General features: G+C 37.8%; 1 protein-coding gene across 9 annotated transcripts in view; it reads right to left on the bottom strand.

Annotated features, from left to right (window-relative positions):
- Positions 1-26,361, bottom strand: part of CHL1 (cell adhesion molecule L1 like) — a 227,789-nt gene that overhangs the window by 177,894 nt on the left and 23,534 nt on the right. For 6 of the 9 annotated variants that reach the window (XM_020880764.2, XM_020880762.2, XM_020880761.2 and 3 more), the window contains exon 2: positions 6,500-6,573. The exons of the other annotated variants lie outside the window; for them this stretch is intronic. The gene's annotated coding sequence lies outside the window, so the exon portion shown is untranslated. The remainder of the gene's footprint in view (positions 1-6,499; positions 6,574-26,361) is intronic. 9 annotated transcript variants of the gene reach the window in all.

Raw genomic sequence — 26,361 nt, forward strand, 5'->3', positions numbered from 1 at the left:
AAAATGTCTGTTTCCTACAAATGAATGAAGAATACTATATTAGACAAATGTAAAGTGATTTATAAGATTCATTTTCTTTTACTGTCATCTTACACGTGGCACAAGTTTAAAATATTATAAAATATGTATAATATGATGACAGGAGAATATGCTATATAGAGATATTGTACACAGTTAAGGAATGTGTTCCTATATTCACAATGTGGAATGAAATACCAAAATCACATAAGGGATGATTAACTGGTTAACAAGAAGTTAACAATTAGCATGGACTGAAATCCTTGACCAAACCCAAGGTCAGTATACAATAGTCACTCAAATATAAAATATAACATACCTGCTGTTTGTAGTTTTTAGGAAAACACTAAAATAGGCATGGAAGGATCACAAAATAAGGAAGCACTTCCTATAGTCTTTCTGCAAGAAAGTTACTCATGACAACAGTGCCAGCTACTCACTATCTCAAAAGCAGACCTCAATCATACTATTAAAAGTATTCATTTTCCCTTTTCTAATAGTGAACGCTGCCCTTAAGAAAAGAAGATTATACTGTACAGGGTTCTTAGAGAGCTTTAGTGCATTTCTCCTTTTCACTCCTTTTCTTGCTGTTTTTTTGGGCAGGGAATGTTGTGGTATCTATGGAGGCTCCAATCTTTGATCTCTGTGCACAAGACTTCCTTTCACAGTAGGATCATTTATGATGGGCTATATTAGCCTGTGATAAGAGGCTTTGATTTACTTCCTAATTCCCTGCTTCATCACCAGGCTCTCAGAAGTGCCTGCTCCATCACCCTCCCCAGTTCAGTTAGCGATAGCAGTGATGTATTTCATTGGTTTGCTTCCTCTCCAAGGAAGGCCTGAAATATTTTCACACATGTGCCATTCAATATAATCTGCTGTTTAGGGGAGATTCCTATGATTTGTGTCAATGTTATACATGGTATTTTTCCCCAACAAGGATTGCCTTAGGGCAAAAATGGCATTTTGTTGAGGGAACACAATTTTATCTGTTCATTGGATTTTACTCTGAATCATCTGTTTGCTTGTGCTACTTATGTCCACAGACATTTTATTCATGCAGTATGTTGTATTGCCACTTGAAAAGCCTTTTTAAATGACAATAAAAGATCCGTAGTATCTATTTATTAATTTAAAAGATCACCCATGTTTTGGTGGGTTTCAGTGTCTCTTTGTCTTTCTTTAATATTTTTATGGACATTTGGCTTTGGTCTTTCCTCTGCAAAGCAATAGAAACTTTTTTTTCCCACTGAAAAGAGACTCTGTCTTCTGAAAGTGCAAAAACAGAGAAAATAAGTAAATGATTAGAAAATGGCTTAGAAGACTAAACCCAATCCTGTTAAAATCTTACAAGCCAGCAGACTGGCAGTAACAACAAAACCTGCAAAATGATCACAAACCTTGGTCTTAAAAGAAAATTCTTCATTTGATGCTCATTCTACCATTTTTTGATTTTGAGATGCCATTTCTCTAGTGACTTAGAATCTACCTATAGCACTTTAACAATATATTTGCATATCTGTTTCCCTCTGGAGCCCTCACTGAGTTTTCATGCTTTAGGGATCACATTCGGAGAACACAATGGCACCCCACTCCAGTGCTCTTGCCTGGAAAATCCCATGGACGGAGGAGTCTGGTGGGCTGCAGTCCATGGGGTCGCGAAGAGTTGGACACAACTGAGCGACTTCACTTTCACTTTTCACTTTCATGCATTGGAGAAGGAAATGGCAACCCACTCCAGTGTTCTTGCCTGGAGAATCCCAGGGCTGGCGGAGCCTGGTGGGCTGCCGTCTATGGGGTCTCACAGAGTCGGACACGACTGAAGCGACTTAGTAGCAGCAGCAGTAGCAGAGATCACATTTATTTGTGTGCGTGATTTGAGTAAAAGCAACTTCAGTAAGACTCCCATTGAAACAAACATATTTTTGGCACCTCGATACCAAAATTATGTATGCAAACTGGAGGTGATCCAAAGAACAGCCACAAGAATGATGAAGGGAATGGAGTGCTTGGCTAAGGAAGAAATGCAGGGCTTCTGAATGTCTCAAGAGAACATAAACAACAATAAAGGAACAGAACAGTCCATAAATATTGAAAAGGTGTAAACATCAAATAGGGATAGGAATGATTAATTTTGGGACAAGAGCATGGAGCTAGTTTTGGTGTTCTTATATCATGGGAAGGAAAAAAGAAAAAGGACACTGCTTAATATCATCCTTTTAAAATATGCAATGTTCATTCCTTATGCAAAATATTTTAGCATCCAATGGAATCTTACCATCGCAGAATACCTCCATTTTAAAAGATACTGAAAAATTAGCCTTGTATTCAAAATAGAGGAACTTCTTTCTCAGGATATCAGTTTTACTCAGTTTCAACTTCAAATCTTTTGAGGAGAGACTTTCATTTTGGGTAAGACTCATTCAACAATTCTTCATACTTTTATTTCAGAATGGTCCTGAAGTGAATTAGACATAGGCAATGCCAACAAGACCTGGGTCTCTTAGCCAGGTGGGGATGTTAGAGAAAGGAGAGTTAAGGGAACATTAGAATTCATGAGAAATCAAGTTTTAGTGAGGCTAGAAACTACCAGCAAGATTGCTTACATTAGAGGATGCCGAAAAACAATCTGAGAATTTAAATTTAGCCCAGAAGGTGTCCAAGGAGTGAACTATCAGGAGAACTTTTCCTCCCGCTGTTCTTCCTTTCCTTTTTCCCCATGCCCCATCTTTATAAAGCATCTAGTGAGTGCTACGTTCTATGCTCAGTGGTAACAAAGCAAATATATTTCTGAACTGTACTCTGCCCTCAAAGACCTATTACTGGGACGAATGTGTAAACAAATCATTGAAACTGAGTGTAAGGCCTAAAACAGAATAAGACAGATGCAGGATCAGCCAAACAAGTTGCATCTGTGCAGTGTATTCACCAGAGATCTCCAGAGAAACAGATCCAGTAGCATACATACAGGAATAAAGAGAGAGGTACTATTAGAACTGTCTCACAAGATTAAGGATGAGAAATCCCATGACCTGTTCTCTGCAAACTGAAGAACCAGCAATGCTGGCGGAATAATTCAACATGATTTCAAAGGCCCCTGCTTCCCCAGTGGCTCAGATGGTAAAGCGTCTGCCTGCAAGGCAGGAGACCCAGGTTCGATCCCCGGGCCAGGAAGATCCCCTGGAGAAGGAAATAGCAATCCACTCCAGTACTCTTGCCTGGAAAATTCCACAGACGGAGGAGCCTGGTGGGCTCCTCCGATAGCCCATGGGGTCGCAAAGAGTCGGAAATGACTGAGTGACTTCACTTTTTCTCTTTACAAAGGCCCAAGAACCAAGAATGCTGATGCCCAAGGGCAGAAGACGGGTGTCTCAGCTGGAACAGAGAACCAGTCCACCCTCCTCTGTCTTTGGTTTATTCAAGCCCTCAGTGAACTGGATGATTCCCACTTAAGTTGGTGAGGGAAGTCTTCTTTATTCAGTCTACTAACACAAACGCTAATCTCCTCTGGAAATACCCTCACAGACAAACCTAGAAACAATGTTTCATCAGCTATCTGTGCATCCCTTAGCCTGGTCAAACCTACATTTAAAATTAACCACCACACAGAGTATATGCATCACAATGCACTGAGAATATTTCAGAAAGGACAGTTATATCTTGTCCTCCCCCAGAGTATTGGGAGTCAAGCCCTGACATAACTGAGCATGTGAAGTGCTTTCTGACAGTAGACATGGATTTCACTGGAACATAATCTATACCTTCAGGACAGCTTCACAGACCAACAAGGGAGGGTGGCTATAATCTTCTTTTAGGTGGTAACAGCATGATACTAAGATGCAAAGGAATATACTACTCTGTCTTACCTCCTCTCAGGACATGCAGCCTAGAGTCTGATTAAAAAAAAAAAATTCACTCAAATCCATAAATCAGTAGGAGGAGCCGTGTGTAGAGATAAGCACCAGCAAGCAATCTCAGCACATGACCCAATGTGGCACATCATTTTATCAGAGCACACACTTTACTGTGATCTTCCACAAAAATACAGACTCTATCAGTCAACTACTTAATCCTTCTGTGAAGATGTATAGATAGTATCATCTTTGGATAAATTATACATAGGATTGGCAATGATTGAAACATGTAAATAAAATTATGTTAATGTGCTATGCACAAACTCAAGCTCAAAGTTCTTTTTTTACGCTTAAAATGTGTGGACTGTGCTGTGAACAAGTTCAGACATGTTTGAGTGTTGAAAATATAATGGTAAAATTAGTATTCATATATTATAGTCTATCAGTGCCTTGGGGATTATTTCACCCCGTATTTTTAATCCTTGGGAGATTGTGAGGGGCTCTCTAAATCAAAGATTCTCAAAAGAAAATTAACACTAAGGTATGTTTGAATATATTTGTACATGTTTGCGCCTGTGTGTAGCCTTAGGGACGATCATTCCCTAAGCACTTCCTGGAAGCTGCACAGTTAAATTTCTCAAGCACTTAAACAGATGGACAGCAAGGGAACTTATTTTGTAGAATTAAATAATGATTTGATTGATCATCAAGAGGAACACAAGAAAACAAACATAACAATAAAATTAAATTAAGAATGTATGTCATGAGTGAGCAGTTGTTTTGTAAGTTGCTATCCTTTTCCATGATGTCAAAAGACACAATTATTAATATATCATCATGACACAACCATAGTTAAGGTTCCTCATGGCAGCATGCTAACATCTTTTTTTTTTAATTTAATACACTAGACATTGTATTTCATCCTTTAATTTCTGAAAAGATTTACCTAGGTTTCTCAGGATCTAGAAATTCATTAGGACAAAATCATGAAAGTGTTTTGACATAATAAATGTGCTCCTAATAACCATCACCATCAAAGGATTTGATTATTCATCAGATTTCAAGAAGAGTTTTTTCTAGGAATATATCCAAATGCTTTTTAATCTTCTAATAGACCAGTAGATTCACTGAAGTTAGAAAGACTGCCCAGAGTTCCAAAAGAAGGATCTTTTTGAGTAGAGGGGTAAAATCACTCACCTGAATGAGACAGAGGGCACAGGCTATTCAAAACACACACACAGTTTTCTCATAGACCTCTTCTTAGAAAAGCCCTACATTCATTTAGAAGGCCCCTCCTGGTTACCAGAAAGTAGGTAAGGAGCGATGACTCAAAAACTCAAGAAGTCCCATCTCTTTCCACACTGCCTTCCTTATAGTTACTAAGGTCCCCATATACAACCAGTTTGTAGAAAGATTTTGCATGCACCCAAATATAATTCTATAAGAGTGTATATTCTCTTGGTTACAAAATGTGCTCTTGAAAAAGTAAAAAGAGTATTATTCTTTATTGAAAAAAAAATACCATTTTTTTCCTCATACAACAAACTAGTGAATACAACAACAATAAAAAAGAAGCAGACTCACAGATATAGAGAACAAACTAGTGGTTACCAGTGGGGAGAAAATAGGAGCAGAGGCAATAAAGGAATACAGGATTAAGATGAACAAATTATTAGGTATAAAATAAGCTAAAAGGCTATATTATAAAACACGGGGAATATAGTAAGTACTTCATAATAACTATAAATGTAGTATAACCTGTATAACCTTTAAAAAGCGGGAATCACTATAACTACTATAATATATAATATAATCACTATATTTATATAATACTATATATCAACTATGGAAAAGGCGATGGCAACCCACTCCAGTATTCTTGCCTGGAAAATCCCATGGACGGAGGAGCCTGGTGGGCTGCAGTCCATGGGGTCGCCAAGAGTCAGCCACGACTGAGTGACTTTACTTTCACTTTTCACTTTCATGCATTGGAGAAGGAAATGGCAACCCACTCCAGTGTTCTTGCCTGGAGACTCCCAGGGACGGGGGAGCCTGGTGGGCTGCTGTCTATGGGGTCGCACAGAGTCGGACACGACTGAAGCGACTTAGCAGCAGCAGCAGCAGTATATATCAACTATACTTCAATAAAAAATACTATTTTTTTTCCTCAAATCACTTTGTCTTTAAAAACTTATAATGATAGTAAGGGTTAACATTAACTGAATAATACATGGACTCAACACACTGCTAATACGCATTACCAAAATAATCTGATTTAACCCACACCTACAGGAAATTACAACTATTATTCTAATTTTATGAACTAGGAAATGGAAGTTTAAAAGGGCTAAGTAACTTCTCCATAACCAGATCTGTGTGTATCTGGCCCTTAAAAGAAGACTTTTTCTCACTCTTCCAAACCCTTTGAAATTTGTTACAATTCAGCCTGGTACTGCACAAAGAGTTTGAACAAGCTCCAAAGGAGGACTCAGGTCAGATTCCACACTGATCCAAATCCAAGGGACAGTTACTAAAGCTGAAAGCCCTTCAGATCACGAAGGAGTAAGCTCTGTGTGACCGATGCTTTGAAAATGCATAAGGCACCTGATTAAAGACAATATTCTTACCAGTAAATTAAGTTCCCTCCAGTTCCACTATGGTATCTGTGGTATTAACACAGGGTCATTGTAGTTTACAGCACCTAGAGATAGATTAGAAAGTTGTCATTTTAGAGATAATCCCCATCTAAGAAACCATTTTAAACTAATTTTTTACCTTTTCCATGTTTAAGAAGGTGATTTATTTTTTGTTCCTCACTAACCCTTGAAAAAATTCCCAGATACCTAAACAACAGCATTGCTCTGTTGCTGAGGATAGATACAGCCTCCAGATTTCTATCTACGAATAAATGAAACAGAGATAGAAAAAACAGCCACAAAATTACTCTTTTTATTGACAGAATTATTGATGTGTCTTCTTTCGCAAACTCAAGTATTTTGCAACAGACCACAATTTGCGCGAATTTCTTCTTGGCAGTCCTCCATGGACTGTTTTTCACAATAGCCACTTGCTTCTGTCTGAGGCTGTGACCCATCTATCAATATAAAACTGTAAAGACTGAAACGATGAGCGCTCTATCAGGAAGCACTCTTCGAGAACAGAACTCTATGAATTAGAGTTAACATAAACCTTCCGTTCAAGAAGCCATCTCTCACCCAGGTGTGTTCCCAGCAAGCCTGCCATCTTTTAAAAAACCAACATGTGAAATGAAGGAGCTGTTTCAACCAGTACACACACTCTTTTTATTGTTAACTCCCGAATGATTTGTGGATTGGCTCCCAACCTCTAAAACATTATTTATAAGCTTTTTCCAAATGCCTTCCCAAGAGTACATCTTTGAAAAACTAAGATTTTTCTGCTGAACATAAGGACGGTCAAAATGAGTCAAAGATTTTTATCATACCAGTTGTCTTAACTTAATGAGCATCATTCTAAAGAGCTAAATTCCATTTAGTAATTTTAACTCATTTCGGTGGAAACTACTAATTAAAGAGTTTCTAAAACTACAGTATCTTTTGCCCTTAGAAGAAAGATGGCTAAAATATCCAAGCAATACACTTTGTTTCTGTGCATTATTTGACGATCTTTTTGGCCTTATTCCAAAAGCTGTTGCCAAAATGCTATAAGCAGATTGCAATGCCTCCGGAGAAAAACTGACACCAATACACTGAAAAGAAAAATTCCACCCTGGCAAGAATGAGAATAGTCCTCACTGCTTTCCAATTGACCAAGTGACATACTGCACAGACTGTGCCCTGTATACTTTTGTTTGGTGGCCTCATTTTAGTTCCTTTTGGCCGACTTCTTACCCTGTTACTGTTATAATTTTCATTATAACAAAAAGAACTATTTATGCATGGCTCACAAAGCCCAAAACAACATTTAACATGGCCCCTAACCAGTGGGTTCACGGTACAGATAGCTTGAATATAACTGTATTTATAGAGATCTACAGGCGAATGGAAACTTTTCCCCTAAATACAGGAATATAAAAACAGGCCATCATTTGTTGTATCCAGCATCCTATGTGTTTCCATAGTCACCTAGTGGGGAAAAGAAAAAATGAAATGTTTTCACATGTGGATTCCAAATGAGATTTGCTGATTGCCCTACCTCATTTACTGAGACTAAAGTTAAATGATATCCTTTATACACGCCAGTGATAAACTGGATATATTCTACAGCCAGGTTCCCACATTAAGTTGGTTTAAGACATCTCTTCAAAATCCACCCATCTCATACAGCTTCTGTAGGTAGCTCTTCCCAATGGGACTCACCGTTTTACCTCCATGAGTCCCACCCAAGACAATAGGGCTCAGTGACCATGCTGAAGTTATCCACACTTTCACTTAGCGATTTCAAAAGAGTGCCTTGGCATTAGGCATGAAGACTGTAGCTACTGATCAAACTGATTTGTATGCTCACAGCAGTAGCATATGCCTGCTGAGCTCTCATCTGCTTCATTCAACTTTGGTTGAGAAGTTACATTAATCATGGATTTAAGTTCTGTGCTGCTAATCCAATCAGTGTGTGTGAGTGTGTGTGTTTGTCTGTTTGGTATTGGTGTTTATAAAGGATTATTTCTGTGTTATTAGGTCTCCTTTCATCCCTTCATGTTGTGGGCGTATGATCTCCAAAAAGGCATACAAAGACAATTCTTTAGAATGCAACAATATTAGAACATATATATGCGTATATATATATAATTCATAATAAATACATATATATGCTGATAATAAAATATGAGCATATATGCTATTTTTATCTCATTGTATCTAATTCTTTTAAATTCGTCTGATTTTTTGTTTTCTACGGTAAATATTAGCACACCATGAATCTGTACAACTTTGGGATATACATAGGTGTGAGGTATAGGCTTAAATATTATTTTATAAGGGTTCGCACATACACGGGCTTCCCAGGTGGTTCAGTGGTAAAGAATCAGCCTGCCCATACAGGAGACACAGGTGACATGGGTTCAATTCCTGGATCAGGAAAATCCCCTGGCAAAGGAAAATGGCAATCCATTCCAGTATTCTTGCCTGGGAAATGCCATGGAAAGGGGAGCCAGGTGGGCTACAGTCCCTGGAGTCACAAAGAGTTGGACATGATTGAGTGACTGAGCATGTATGCATGCACATACACACACATACTACACTATGCAGCCTAAGGTGTCTTTCTCATCCGACTTTTATTATATTTAGCAGGATATATAATCTTTTGAATTTGTTTGTTTAAGGCCTTTACCCTTCCTCCTATCACCAGTGATACAGATTATTAGTATCTTCTTTTCCACACTTAGAGGTAAGTTGATTGTTTATTTTTCAAAATCCCTATTTTTCTACTTATGAGATATGAATAGCCACACCTACCAAATGTCATGGGAGGAATGAGGAATACTGAAAGGGAATCTGAAGAATTTAGAAGCATATTAAAGCAATATAAGCGTTTGAGCCCTTCTTGGTTGTTCGCTTTTACTTAAAAAAAAAAAGGGAGGGAGGGATGCCAAAGAAACTACGGTGTAGGCAAATCAAACTAGTCAAACTCTACTCATTTGTGGAAAAAATAACAAAGCATACTGGAGGGAGAAACAGAACTTTCTCAAAGTAAGAGGCACTTAAAGAAGTGGATCAGGGTCCACCTGGGAACAGCAAACCCATGACAAGTGTAAAACAGGAGCTCTGAGTCAGCTGAACTCAGGTTTACACGCCTTCCTGATATCAACACTTTGCTGCCCTGAGGTTATTTAGATTATGAAAAGAGTATTTTCCACACAACATGGCCTTTACAAGCAAACCTATGACTTCATAGGCACTCAGCAAAAGAAACAGTGATTTCTTCCAATGCTGGAGGAAAAACATTACTTAATAATATGCAATGCTTCTACATGACACCATCCTAGGTTATTTTTAAGGTGAATTCTCCATACCCACTGAATTTACAACAAATCCTATGTAAATTTCAAGCTGCATTTTAGATAAAATGAACCAGATCAATGGCTATCCTAAATATTTCTGATAGCTTCTACTCTATACTTAATACAGTGAATCTTGAGTTCCAAAATGGCAAAATCTTGATTGTTGCTATAATCCCAATACCACTGATTGGCAATGTAATGAAACTTAAAACATAAATTTTGGAAGAATTAGTGATTGAATGTACAAAAGCTACATGTATCAAAAATTAGTGTTACTTCAGTTCTTTAACCAGACAGTCCTAGGTATAAATGTCACTCTGATAGAACAGGGAGCACATTAACCAGTGTATCGGACAAAAGGGACACAGGAGCAGAAGGAAAAAGAGCCAGAGGAGCTAAAAGTAAAGTGACTGTGAAAAAAGAAAGTAAGGTGAGCGTGTGCACGTACTGTGTGATCTTAGGCTAGTCACAGAAACTTTCAGAACTCCAACTGTCCTGTTGGTAAATAAGGGATAAAGGTATCTACCTTGCAGAAAGTGTTGAGGGATACGACTGACATGTACGAAACACTTAGCTCAGGGACGGGACCTGGAAAATGTTCAGTGACCAGAGAGGCAGCTTAGATCTCCATCATCACCAGGAGAGAGGCAAAGGAACCGGAATGACACCTGATCAGTGTCTCCAACCCAAACTCAGTCAACAGGTGGAAACCACATGTTATCTTAAGAGGCAGCATAGGAACCTTGACAACTGTTGTATAAGTGACCTGTGTGGGCAGGTACATATATTATTCTCATGAGACAGAAGAGGACTTCTTTACAATGTGTGTATGTGTGTGTGTGTGTGTTTTCACAAGTTTGTGAGTTCCTCAAGGCCAAGACAAACACTTGTTTTATTAATTTTTGCTTCCCTAATACTCAAGTGCAGTAGCTTTCAAATTATCAAAAACTGGTTGCTTATTAAATATACACTGAATGAAAAGACATATTCTATGCATGCTTGTGGGAGGGGCAGTATATGCATTTGGAACTGTCATTGATGTTCCTTTTCCTTTTAAAATGTACCTAATTTCAATCTTTAACCACTGGAGAACTTCTAGTGACTTAAAAAACAGACTAAGAGCACTTCAGTGTTTAGTCAATATTTGGGTCCATATTCTTAAGACACTAGGATTGAAAATACGTCTTTCTGTCATCAATTGACATTTACTTGGAACGAATAAATGAGCTCTTGATTCAAGTCATGGAGTTCTATACCCTCAAAAATCTGTGCCAAGATGCTTGGTTTAATTGCATCTTTTTAAAAGGAAGTGATATAATATTCTCTAGGAAATAGTAGTTGGTGGTACAGTAAAAATGAACACCCAAGGGAAATTATTCAATATGCATAAAAAATGAAAACAAAAACAAACAGTAAATGTATGCTTTTAGAAGTTCTTTACAAGCAAAACCTTACACAAGCAATACAGAAATGCTGAATTTCTTCCTACAAACATTTCTGAAAGAATACTTGAAAAGAAGAGTTCCTATTCTTGACCACTAGCCTTAGTATTTGTTTACTAAAAACAATTGTTGACCTCCTACTAAGGATCATATGTGAATTCTTTCTAACATCAGTTGACAACATATTTTTTGCTGGATGTTGTGATAAGCAGTTTATGTATTATCTCATGAAACAGAGTGCCTCTAAGTTAGGTACCATTGACCATAATTTTATAGATGGTGAAACAAATTCATATAGGTTAGTCTGTACAAAGGCACAATGAGAATGAGTGGCAGAGTCAAGATGTGCAACCAGTCTTTCTCCAAGGCCTACTTTCTCCAGTAGCCTACTTTTCCTACCACACCATTCACGTCAAGTGCCATGAGTTTGATAGAAAGACTCCATAGTAATTATATATCTATGTTCCGCCACATTTTGAGATATACATTCAACTGTCTTAAAGAGGTTAATAGCATAATACGATGAAATCAGCGAAGAATATTCCAGGGCTACCTAATAAATATCATTCCTAGCTCTGTTACTAGCATTGCTTATAAATAGAAAGTTTCTTAACCATTTTGGGACTCAGTATATTCATCTACAACATGACAGTGTCAACAGCGATTGTGAGATTCTTTTTGCCTCAAAAGTCAATGATTACAAGAAAAAATTTCTCCAATAATGGAGCTGAAAGAGGTACACAGAAGGATAATTAAAACGTTGAAGAGGCTGAGATCATGAGACTCATAAAGAGGAAAACTAAAAAGTCTTTTGCAGGTAAAGATGAATACACAGAAAATATAGATCAAAATACATAAAACCTTGAGAATACAGAAAAGTCAACATAATATCTTTTCTACAATCTTGGATTATTAAAACTTGCAAGAGGGACCATCCCTCACAAATGAGTTGGGAAGCAATTCATACACAGTAGAATTCTACTACTACAACAGGTCATGTATGTTAAAGAAAGTTTCCAAAAAGGTCAAGACATATTTTGGGCAAGTGCACTCATAGTTTATTCACAGAAAGGAGGGTTTATATCTCACTATTTGAGAACATCATGGAGAACCAATAAACCCTCTCAAGAACCCCTTGTGGATGGCTGGTCTAGAAGGGCCTGGATTTGACCAGTGATATCAATTACACTCAGGTACTTTGGCATTTGATTCAATGCCACTAGGTAACACACAGAAAGTAATTAATAAATAAGTGTCTGAATGAATGAGCTCTGCCACTTAAGAGCTGTGTCACCTTGAGGAAACTACTTAACTCCTGTCTTCTCTACAATCACACGTGGCTGTGATTTCTTCTGTTGATGACCTGAGGAGAATCAACATTATTAAACAGTAGGAAAAATTTTAAAAGGTGAAATTTTCTGATAAAACTCCCAGCTAAGCAGCTATAGCCAAGCATCTAAGGCAGTTTGTTGTAGCAGAATCCTGAGGTGGAGGAACATGATCTGAGGCTCAGAGTGCATCTAAAAGGCACAGATTCATAATTAGCCTCCAACTAATAAAAGTAAATGAAAAAAAAATAATAAATAAATAAAAATAAAAAAAATAAAAGGCACAGATTCCTCATCATTCCCTCTGTGCTCTTCCAACCATGAACACCAACGTGGCAAAACAACCACATTCAACTACATTCCGTAGTCACACAACAAAGCTTGAACCCAAGCCCCATATGACACCAGAGGAAGAGCGGGAGCTTTTCTAAATAATATGAATTAAAAGTCCCACCTCCCAGAGGTCAGAGTCTCTCTTCTGGACCTGCTGTTCTTCTGTTTATCACCTTGGAGTGTGATATTCAGACACATTCCCCCATCGTCTCAATATGTCAAATGCATGCAAATATTAATGGAAAACGTGTTTGAAATGGTTTTGAAAGCAATAAACAAAAATGTCAATGTTTTAAGAATAAATCAAATCAATCATCTTTTAGATCTCAAACAGGATCTAGATCTGATTTTATAGTATTTCTAATTCAATTGGAGATTGTCTTCCCAGGAAGTAGGAATGTCCATTACAAATTGGCAGTAGCAATAACTGGTTGAGGAGCACTTTGCTTTTATATATGATCCAAAATGCATGTAACAATAATCTCACAGAAAAAGTGTAAGTCTCTCAGTCATGTCCAGCCCTGTGTGACCCTGTGGACTGTTGCCTATCAAGCTCCTCTGTCCATGGGATTCTCCAAGCAAGAATAATGAAGTGGGTTGCCATTCCCTTCTCCAGGGGATCTTCTTGACCCAGGGATCAAACGTGGGTCTCCTGCATTGCAGGTAGATTCTTTACGGTCTAAGCCACCAGGGAAACTCAACCTCAGATATCAGAGAAGCAAAGATCCTTTGACAAAAGCCTGAGCAAATCAGTTGACCATGGGCAAGTAAATAGCAAGAGTAAGGCCCATTTGGAGATGATAATAGGATATTTTTATGTGGGCATGCTGTAAACCAAGCACTGTTCTACTTTATATTTTATGAATTAATTTCATGCTTACAACTTTATGAGGTAGACACCTCTTTTGCTTTTAAGGTCCTCATTTTGTTTTTAAGGTCCTCATTCCAGAGATGAGGAACTAAGGCACAAAAAATTTACATACTTCGTAGGGTTACAGAACCATTTCTCCAGAATGTAGCTTTATAATTTTGATAGGCTTTAATACTGCCAAAGACTTTACTGCAGCATCAGAATGCTTTTAAAACTGACTCGTTGTTTAGAGCTGCAAGCTTAGTGACACAAACATTTCAAATCATGATTAAAGAAAGCAATTACAAACCATTAAAAGACACTGAAAAATGAATGTCTTTCAGGCATATTTAGGTAGAAGAGGAAGTTAACATAGCTATTATTAGGACTTTCTGTCCCAAAGCATTGTACAAGGAGTCTTTGTTTATTCATTCAAGTATTTACTACTTGTCTGCGTTCTGCACTGTGCTAAGTCACGCCCATGAATGGGAGCCCTATGTCCCCCAAAAAGGAACTTGTCCAAACAAATCCGATCCCAGGATGCTATTCTCAATTTCCTGCATGGGCCACACTCCACCTGCTGCTTTGGTCAGAGTATTTGCTCATGTGGCTTTCAAGCCTTGACTGGCCTTCACTGTTCTTATACCACTGGCTTGTGGATCTCAGACTGTCCACTTCCTTCTCAGCTTACTCAAAGAACACCCAGGGCTATACTCTCTAACCCCCTACGAAATAAGATGAAGATTCAATCCTCTGTCCACCTTTCCCAGATATTTTCAGTATGGTATATATTTTAGTCCACCACAGTGAACCTTAGCAGACAAAGAATTTTCAAGTGGTTTTCACTATTCCATCCATGAAAAACTCATTTTCACCCAGGAATTTCATTTTAGAAAGGCTTTGTAGGAAATGACAGTTGGTTTAAGTGGATAACTGTGTAGGGCTTTTTGCTTTATTATGAATGTAATAAATGTTCACTGTAGATTTTTGGTAAAATACTAATGTGTATGTGTGTCTGGGTGTGTGTTTATGTATGTATGTATGTGCATATACATATATACATATACATGTGCATATATGCATATATACATATAAAATAGGTATCATCTATCAAACATAAATACTATTAACATTTAGTGCATTCCTTTCCCTAATTAATATATCAATATTCAAGGACTCCCCTGGTGGTACAGTGAATAAGAATTGACGTGCCAATGTAAGGCACATGGGTTTGCTCTCTGGTCTGGCAAGATTTCACATGTCGTGGAGAAGCTAAGCCCATGGACCACAGCTCTTGGGACTATACTCTAAGGCCCATGAGCCACAACTAGTGAGCCGTGTGCTGCAACTACTGAAGACCACACACCTTAGAGTCTGCTCTACAACAAGAGAAGCCACTGCAATGAGAAGCCCACGCACCACAACGAAGGACAGTCTCCACCTGCCACAACTTGAGAAAGTCCGCACACAGCAACGAAGACCGAGCACAACAAAAAAATAAATTAATAAATAAAAATTACTTTAAAAATACATGTCAATATTCAAATAGTGATATAGCTATGCACACAAATATATGCATACACAACTATGTATATATACTAGTGAATATCTAAAAACCATAAACTGTTTAGCTATACATAACATTAAGAGCATTTTGCTTTTTTTGAATAACCTAACATCCTCTTATGTTCATATGCTTGGGCCAATATTCACATAACTGGAAATCTAGCTTGTGTATTTTTCAAATGTATTTTCAAAGAATATTGAATGCTGGAAAAACTTCTTATGTTATAACATAAGGTGAAACCAACAAAATTTTATAGAGTTTGAGCTCAATTTTACCAAAAACTGATATGTATCTATAGCTACCTGGGGAATAATACTGGGAAAAAACATATTATGAGCACTGTTTTTGTGGGAGGAAGGGATAAGGAGATATTAAAGATGATCCAATTGAATAGACATATTTTTAATAGTTATAAATTTTTTTTTGCATCAAAATAAACATTATAAGAAATGAAAACACTTTTCTCCCAAAGGCTGCATAGTTATTTGAACTAGGTAAGTAAATGGCCCAATTTATCAAGCCGAAAAGAAAGAAATTGCATTCCAGTTTTAGGGCATAGGGTGGGTATGGGAAAGCAAAAGAGGCAGCTGAGAAGTAGTCTAAGGAAACAGGGCAGTGTCAGGAAAATATATGAAGTCTGGGGAAGCTGAAGATAAAGACAGAGAAGAGATAAAAAAAGAGATGAGACTGAAACAATGTAATCATTTCACAGTACATATGTATATCAAGCCATATGTTGTACACTTTAAATATAATGTTTTTATTTGTCAATTATACCTCAGTAAAGCAGGAAAATAAAGTTATATTTCAATTAAAAAACAGAAATAATGTCTAACATGATGATCTTATTTTATATACACTCACTGGCAAATGGAAACTTTGTTCTTTTGTTCTGCAAAATAAGTCAAAGGGCAAAGACCTAACTTCTAAAACTATGTAAATAAATAACTAGCAGAGCATGGAAAAATTATTCCAATAACTGAAAAAAAAATCTAAACCTGCTACAAAGAGATGTCATAAGATGTTCAAAGATTAAAATATGCTATCATTTATTGATAGACTTCAAATGATAGTTGAACTATCAAACTACTTATTTATTATAATAAAATACTAATTCTAATTAACTGTAATGCAGAAAAACTATGCAAATTCAATGGCAACTCTCAAAATGCTTTTAATGGGGACCAACTCAAAATAATTCTGTATGAAGGGCTCCAGGGAACTGTGTACAAGCATTATAATATACAAACATAACTGTGTCACTCAAAAGACCACATTAATAATTTGTAACAATCCCCCCCAATACACAGACATAGACCCTGATTCCCCAGTGCCCCTTCATAATGAGCTCAGTAAACAGGAGATGTCAAACTTCTGAGTCAAAGAGATGAATATGTGAATTTTCAGTATAACTTTCTGGTAAAGCAGCAGTGATTGCCATGATTTCCACTCCTGCCAAAAACTGATCAGCAAATCAATCAGAAATATAAGAGCTTTTGACATGAAGAGATAGAAAGTCATTAGTGATTCTTTTAAAAATATTCATTAAAATAAAATTTATAGAGTCAAGTAAGGTGAAAGTATAGCTGAAGATCAGACCAGTACACTGAGGGTGAGATACATTTGGGGTGATAGAAAATAAGAAATAAAATTGAAAGGTACACTTTTGGTTGAAAATTTCAATTAACATTACATTTTTAAGATATTAAAAATAAACATTCAGAAAAAAATTAATGCAAACCTATTTAGCAAAATTTCAAACTTTGTTCACCTAGGGCTAGGCCTATTTCAGTTCTTTATGAAAGTGTGCATCTGCAATTACACAAGACATTTAAAGCAGAACGAAGAAAATAGCAATGGTGGTAGTGATGGTGATGGTGTTTTTGTAAAAAAAAGAGAAGGAAAGAAGGAAGGAAAGAAAAAAATTTGCCTTAATTATGGGAAATCTTCAAGGTAATTTTTTCTTTTTATAAATATTGGGGAAAGTTATTTGGATTTCCAATCTGCATTGATTTTATACCCCAGGGAATCTGAAAAAAGGGAGACAGTATAATATGCACAATTTCGGTTAGACAAAAACTCTGAGAAAAATATAAACTAATATATTAAAATCACTTTTCAGATATCTAATCCTATAGCAGGAGGACTACCATTAATGAAATGAAAATTAATGAGTTTTATGCAGTTAAGAGATTCTTAACACCATTAGGATCAAAAACATATTTGAAAATCTGGAGAAAGCTGACTCTTCTGAAATATACACACATATTCATGCATTAAATACACTGAACACAATTACAACAGTCTCAAGAGCTCCCCTGGTGGCTCAGCTGTAAAGAATCTGCCTGCAATGCAGGAATCGCAGGAGATCCCTGGGTTGGGAAGATCCCCTGGAGGAGGAAATGGCAACCCTCTCAAGTATTCTTGCCTGGAGAGTCCCATGAACAGAGGAGCCTGGTGGGCTACAGTCCATGGGGTCGCAAAGAGTTGGACACGACTGAAGCAATTTAGCATACACGCACAACAGTCTCAATGACCCCTCTGATCTGGGTCATTCAAACTATTCAAGATAAAGTTCAACATAAAAAGAGGGTTTTTCAGCCTTAAAATAGGGAATTAAAATATGTCATAATTGTTTAATCAAATTTTATTGCAAATTACCTATCTTAAAACAATATGACATCTTACATTATTTTATAGCACTATGAGATTTTTTTTTAATCTAATCCTTGAAGTAATTTTGTGTGTTAGTTTTATTAGGTTCCTTTCTAAATCAGGAAAAATACAATCCAGTGAGCTAAGTTACTTCTTTAATGTCACACACAGCAAGTGACAAAGGTCAAGTGTAGAACACCATATTGTGATTCCAGTTCTAGTCCTTTCTCAACAATGTCATAACCTAGTTTATATATATTTTTTAAAGTGGTTTTTGCTTTGTGAAGTTGCACAGTTTAAAATATCTCAAAACAAACTCAATCTTTTCCTGTGAAAGGAAAACTATTTCTTTTTTTTTTACCAAATCATCAGCTGGTGGTTTGTTATGAACCAGTGAACAAGCTGTGGACCATAGCTTCCTACTTGGGATTTTGTCAGTTTTAAGTGTTTGCTTTCATCTATTTCTGTTTAACGTGATGACACGAAAGTCGAGAGAAGCACCACTTCCTTAGTCTCTTCACATAATCTGGGCATCATACAGGAACTTAAAAGACAAGTTTTATTCTCTTCATTATATACCAAATGCTCTGAATTTATTATACAAGAGACCCTTTGATCCGTCAGAAACAAGCTTCTTTCTGAAGCCCTGGCAACATAGTGTTCAAGAGGTCTCCTCCAAGAGGGGCCAGTGGGTCACTCGGCACACATTTTAAGTACTTACTTTGTACAGCTCCTTGTTAGGGCTTTACAATACTGCAGAAATTCGGGGTAGGAGGGGGAGAGAGAAGATCCATTCAAAGCAAAACAAAACAAAAGCAGCAAACGCTAAGAAGGGTTCACCTCATTCCCTTAGTGAGCCCTGGGTGAAATGGAGACAGGAAATTTTATCGAAGGAAAGCAAGGATGGTGGACTGAGGAGGGGCACGGGCAGGTAACTAATTGGCAAGTGCAAGACCAGAAACAGATTAAGGTTAAAATCACACGCAATCAACATTATTTTCTGTTTTTTCAAAGCCACATACAAGTTTACAAAGTATAATCTGAACCCAGCTATCAGGATCCCACAGAAATCTAGAGTCGTTTTGTAATTCCAAAAAAGTGAAAAAACGAGTAGCTGAGAGCTAACTAATTATCTGGAAAATTCAAGCAAAACATCCTTTCCTCTGATCCTTCCATATTCACAAATATTTTAGGAAATACTAGGCTCTAGAGACCTACATATTCTAAAAAATGGACCAATTTCAGAATAGCTAATTCCACTGTGGACCTTCACCTTCTTTCAGTTTGAGAAATGTAATATTTGCAGGTTATTTCTTGCATGAATTACTCACTCAGTGTACCTGGAGTGGATGCCACTGAATTGCTTCTGTGTTCTAGGGCAAGATCTCAATGCACACAGGCGAAAGGACCTGGTCAGTGAACATTTTGGGAATGATGCTTTTTCCTGTAATTTTTACACATCAGTGCTCAAAATTAATGAAGTTTCTGAAGTAAGTAACAATTAGAAAAAAAGACTAGGACAGATTTTTAATAAATTGTATCAGACACAAACCATGTTGGCAGAAATTATAATTAATAAACAGTGAAATGTAACGCCATCCTAAAACAGAAAGCAGAATCTCCTTAGAATCAACACACAGGGCTAATACAAAAATCAATGTTCACTGTGCTGGTTACTTGCAAAATTACACAATTAATCCTGTGTAAACTAACCTATCAGCAATGCACACTGCAGGATTCCTGATAACTATTAGGCTGCACAATGTATTAAAGAAAGAGAACTTTAATGAGATCCCATGAGAACCTAATGATTTAAATCATGTTTTTTTCCCTCCCTAAAAGAACATTTTTACTCCACTTAACAGACACTACTTTCCATATCTGATACACATATGGTCAAATCCACCATTAAATCAAGCACCAGGAACCAGAGGACAGCCTATCTTAAGTCTAAAATATGCTATTAAGCTGATATCAAGGTAATAAGAGGATTTAGAAATCTGCATGAAAAAGATGCCACTTATATTCTTAGATTTGACAGGAATATACTGCTATCCTATGTCAGTGGGCTTTCACAGGAGCTAATGAGCTATTACAAATTTGTATTACCACAAGATATACCACATGAAGATATGTAGTCCTGTGGGGCATTGAATTTATGTAAATTATAATCTGGTTTATTTTACTACAAAAACAACTAGAAATAAAGAAACCACTTAGGTATAATCATTTTAAAGATACTGCCACTGGTGCACATGTACTCACACTTATATAACAGCACAGGTAATGAGGCTTACATTCATGTGAGAGCACTCTTTTGAAATTTAACATATAAACAAAAGTTTGCACAGTTAAATCAGAAAAACAGTTCAAAAATTTTTTGATGATTGGGGTAAGCCTTTTAGGGACTTTATTCAACTCTTAGGATTGACTGTAGTTCCATCCAAAAGTATACCACTTAGAGAGAGGCAAAGTGATTCTTCAAGCTCTCCCCTGTATCTCCAATACCTACTCAGGTAAAGTGAAATTCGCACGGTAAAGAATCCGCCGGCAATGCAGGAGACTCAGGTTCAATCCCTGCGTGGGGAAGATCATCTGGAGGAGGGCATGGCAACCCACTCCAGTATTCTTGCCTGGAGAATCTCCATGGACAGAGGCGCCTGTGGGCTACAGTCCGTGGGGTCACAGAGCTGGACACAGCTAAGCGCAGCATAGCACAGACACATTATTGTTAAATGTTCCAGTAACTTCATTAAATTTGGTCTCGACTTCTTCTGAGCCTTGATTCTGTAATCCTGACAACAATCTAGTCATAGATGAAATCCAGTTAGGCACTGTCCACCTCTATCCCTAACTGCATGCCAAAATAAACAGATGTATGGATGGATCGGTCTGTCTATCCATCTGTAGATTGATAACTACACAAGGGCATTTAACTGCAATAAGCAAAAGTGAGAAAAAAAGAAATGCTGTCAACCATTTTCCTGGAGCCCGTGTGGACATCCCAGGGAGCAACACCCGAAAACTCACAAGTATCCGCTGGTTTCCCCCCCTTTGCCTCCACTGCTGGAAGCAGACAGAGGAGAGTCCAATATCACAACAAAAGTTGTCAACAGGAGGCCAGAGCAATGAGTACAGTTTATTTTAAGGAGTAGAAAGATGGGGGAAAGTGGGGAGAGACAAAAAGAGGGAAATCCAGGAGGAGAAAAGAATGTAGGTGCGCTAAGGAGAGCCATTTGCCTGAAACACTGGAAGCCTCCTAGGCAATAAAGTCAGACAACATTTCTGCAGCGACATGGCATCGTGAAACACGTGTAGCACCATGCCACACATCACCTATTGTCTTTCAAGATGATATGAGTCTTTCAGCTCTTATTTTCATACAAGAAGAATCAAAAATGTTAAGAGAAAAGACAGGAGTTTGGTTTGCTCTTTTTATTCTCATTTAGCTCAGAAGCACCATGCTCTCCTATCTGGTCCAAGGAACTAGTACGGATAGCTCCGCAGCATCACTAACGGAGCACATGTACCCAGTGATTCTCTAGATCCCAACCTCGGCTCTAGCTTCTCAGGGCTGATATATCAATTCCTGTCTCATGTTTCTTCTCATATAGCTTCTCTAAAAACATATAGTTTTTCTAAAAACAGGCAGAAAATATTAAAAATGATTTACAAGACAGCTCCCTGCTTCTTTTTAAGAGATGGGCATTCACAGGTGGCTATTGAAGAAAAAGTAAGATGAACGTGGAGTAGAGAGGAGATGGCTAACATTTATATTCCCTATAGATCCTGGTAATATCTACACCTGCTACTTGCTTGTATGATATAAATATTAATTTTACCTCTGAAGACTCCTAGTGAAAGTATTTACCTGAAATAATAGCCATGAATTAACCTGATACGCATTCCAGTTTTCATGAAAATGTTTAATTTTCAGCAAGACAATATTTTGACAAGGACTAAGACATGGTTCTTAGGCTGTTTTCAAAACTCTCCCATGTGAAGTCTACTCAGAAAGTATTTTTCCTTAATGAATTTTCTGCTAAGTCCTGGGGAAAGGAAGAACTGTAGAAAATGAAGGGAAAGACATAAATCATGAGCATCACAGGGTAGAAATTTAATCGAAGAAGTCATAGAAATATCCCCACTTTTAAAAGAAGACAGCAAAACACTAACTCCCTCATTATACATTCTTAAGTATTGCTCTCTATTTTAGATATTAGAGAGGCACAATCATTGTTTAGTTCTTAGACTGTGGTGTTGTGTGTATGTGTTCGTGAGTGTGATTATGAGCATGTATGCAGGCGCATGTGAAATGTAATCATTTTGTGTTTGAACCAGCTTTCACTTTTGGTTTATGTGCTGTCTTAGAAGAAAAAAAAAATCCTTTGAGAATCAACTTAGGCTCCACTTTACTGGATGGTTCTCTCATTTATATTCATTATCAGGCTTCAAAGATATTAAATTTGGTTTAACTTAAGGATCAAATAAGAGACAGTCTGATAGCCTGTGCAGCCTCCATCACAGCACTTATTATTGATCTATTAATCGTGTATCTCCTGAGCTAGACTGTAGTCTCTCTGAGTGTTGGTACCCATCCAGTTGCTCGTTATTGTTCCTGAACTTCACACACAACTTAGTATACACTCAGAGCTCAATATTAAATTCGGAATGAATAGAAGCTTTAAAAATTAACCCTCAGTCAATTAGTACCTAACACAGTCCTTTTCAGTTATTTCAATTGGTTTTTTACACTTTTCTCTCCACCAAACTTTGAATGTAACCAACATGGGTTTTGATTCTTTACTGAATCTAATAATGTTCACAACTGCAGCAAATACATTTTTAGCAAATGCTTCATGCCAGTCACTGTTCTGACAGTTTTTAAAAGAGTAACTCATTTAGTAACATCGAAACCATCTTCACAGAAACCTTAACACAAGCCAGGTGGACTCTAGAAGCTGAAAAATGTAAGAAGAAACAGATTCTCCCCTAGGGGCCCTAGAGGGACACGGCATTACTGACATTTTGATTTTAGGACTTGTAGTCTACAGAACAGTAGGCCTCCAGAACAGTAAGAAAAGAAATTTAAAGCCACTAAACTGATGGCTTTCATGGCAGAAAGCAAAGAGCAACCAAAGAGCCTCTTGATGAGGTTGAAAGAGGAGAGTGAAAAAGCTGGCTTAAAACTCAGTATTAAAAAACAAAGATCATGGCATCCAATCACATCACTTCATGGCAAACAGAGGGGGAAAAGGTGGAAGCAGTGACTTCTTTGGCTCTAAAATCACTGTGGATGGTGAACTGCAGCCAGAAATTAGAAGGCGATCACTTGTTGGCAAGAAAGCTATGACAAACCTAGACAGTGTATTAAAAAGCAAAGACATCACTTTGTCAACAAAGGTTCATATAGTCAAGGCTACGGTCTTTTTCCAGTAGTCATGTACGAATGTGAGAGTTGGACCACAAAGAAGGCAGAGCACCGAAAAATTTATCCTTTCGAACTGTGGTGCTGGAAAAGATTCTTGAGAGTCCCTTGGATTGCAAGGAGATCAAATCAGTCAATCCTAAAGAAAATCAATCCTGAATACTCATTGGAAGGACTGATGCTGAAGCTGGAACTCCAGTACTTTGGCCACCTGATGTAAAGAACTGACTCACTGGAAAAGACCCTGATGCTGGGAAAGATTGAAAACAGGGGGAGAAGGGGACGACAGAGGATGAGATGGTTATATGGCATCACTGACTCGCAGAACATGAGTTTGAGCAAACTCCGGGAGTTGCTGATGGACAGGGAGGCCTGGCGTGCTGCAGTCCCAGGGGCTTCAAACAGTTGGACACAACTTGGTGACTGAACAACAACAACAAAGTAGTGATAACTGTTTAGAGCAACAATAGAAAACTAATACAGGGTGTATAATATACAAATGTGTAGATAACTCACATTTTAGAGGACCAATTTCTACTCTTCACAAAATAGCAAAAGCAATTTCTTTTTACAAACATAAATCAGATCAAGTTGTTTAATCTGCCTGAAAAACTGAATAGACATTTTTTTCCCCCCAAGGAGGAAATGCAGATGCCCAATAGGTACATGAAAAGATTTTCAACATCACTAATCATCAGGGAAATGCAAATCGAAACCACAATGAGGTATCACCACACCCCTGTCAGAACGGCTGTCATTAAAAAGAACACGCAAAACACACGCTGGTTAAGGGTGGAGGACAAAATAGAACCTCGTACATTGCTGGTGGGAATGTACATCGGTGCAGCCACTGTGGAATGTAGCATGACACTTTCTCAAAACACTACAGACAGAAATTCCATTTGACCCTACAATTCCACTCCTGGGTACATATCTGAAAAAAAAAAACACAAACACTAATTCAAAACATCAGTTCAGTTCAGTCACTCAGTCGTGTCCGACTCTTTGTGACCCCATGAACCGCAGCACGCCAGGCCTCCCTGTCCATCATAAACTCCCTGAGTTTACTCAAACTCATGCCCATCGGGTCGGTGATGCCATCCAGCCATCTCATCCTCTGTCGTCCCCTTCTCCTCCTGCCCCCAATCCCTCCCAGCATCACGGTCTTTTCCAATGAGTCAACTCTTCGAATCAGGTGGCCAAAGTATTGGAGTTTCAGCTTCAGCATCAGTCCTTCCAGTGAACACCCAGGACTGATCTCCTTCAGGATGGACTGGTTGGATCTCCTTGCAGTCCAAGGGACTCTCAAGAGTCTTCTCCAACACCATAGTTCAAAAGGATCAGTTTTTCTGTGCTCAGCTTTCTTTACAGTCCAACTCTCACATCCATACATGACCACTGGAAAAACCATAGCCTTGACCAGACGGACCTTTGTTGGCAAAGTAATGTCTCTGTTTTTCAATATGCTATCTAGGTTGGGTCATAACTTTCCTTCCAAGAAGTAAGCGTCTTTTAATTTCATGGCTGCAATCACCATCTGCAGTGATTTTGGAGCCCCCAAAAATAAAGTCTGACACTGTTTCCACTGTTTCCCCATCTATTTCCCATGAAGTGATGGGACCAGATGCCATGATCTTAGTTTTCTGAATGTTAAGCTGTAAGCCAACTTTTTCACTCTCCTCTTTCACTTTCATCAAGAGGCTTTTTAGTTCCTCTTCACTTTCTGCCATAAGGGTGGTGTCATCTGCATATCTGAGGTTATTTATATTTCTCCCGGCAACCTTGATTCCAGCTTGTGCTTCTTCCAGTCCAGCGTTTCTCATGATGTACTCTGCATATAAGTTAAATAAGCAGGATGACAATATACAGCCTTGACGTACTCCTTTTCCTATTTGAAACCAGTCTGTTGTTCCACGTCCAGTTCTAACTGTTGCTTCCTGACCTGCATACAGGTTTCTCAAGAGGCAGGTCAGGTGGTCTGGTATTCTCATCTCCTTCAGAATTTCCCAGTTTATTGTGATCCACAGAGTTGAAGGCTTTGGCATAGTCAATAAAGCAGAAATAGATGTTTTTCTGGAAATCTCTTGCTTTTTCAATGATCCAGCGGATATTGGCAATTTGATCTCTGGTTCCTCTGCCTTTTGTAAAACCAGTTTGAACATCTGGAAGTTCTCGGTTCACATATTGCTGAAGCCTGGCTTGGAGAATTTTGAGCATTACCATACTAGCATGTGAGATGAGTGCAATTGTGCAGTAGTTTGAGCATTCTTTGGGATTGCCTTTCTTAGAGATTGGGATGAAACTGACCTTTTCCAGTCCTGTGGCCACTGCTGAATATTCCAAATTTGCTGGCATATTGAGTGCAGCACTTTCACAGCATCATCTTTCAGGATTTGAAACCTACATGCACCTTAATATTCATAGCAGCATTATCTACAACCACCAAGATATGAAAACAACCTAAGTGTTCATCAACAGATGAACAGATAAAGAAGATGTGGTATATATACATGATGTAATACTACTCAGTCATAAAAAATAACAAAATTTTGCCACGTGCAGCAACATGGATAGACTTGGTGGACATTATGCTAAATGAAGTTAAGTCAGATGTGGAAAGACAAATCTTGTATGATATCACATACATGTGGAATCTAAAAAACACAACCAACTAGTGGATTTAACACAAAAGAAGCAGACTCACCGATATAGAGAATAAACTAGTGGTTACCAGTGTGTGTGTTTTTGTGGGGGCGGGGTGGAATGGGGCAGGGGAGTGGGTGGTACAAACTCTTGGGTATAAAATAGGCTCAAAAATGTTTGTACAACACAGGAAACGTAACTAATATTTCATAAAAGTTATGAATGGAAATTAACCTTTAAAAATTGTATAAAAATTTTTTTAATCA

This window comes from Odocoileus virginianus, chromosome 26, assembly GCF_023699985.2.
Source record: "Odocoileus virginianus isolate 20LAN1187 ecotype Illinois chromosome 26, Ovbor_1.2, whole genome shotgun sequence".
NCBI lineage: Eukaryota > Metazoa > Chordata > Mammalia > Artiodactyla > Cervidae > Odocoileus > Odocoileus virginianus.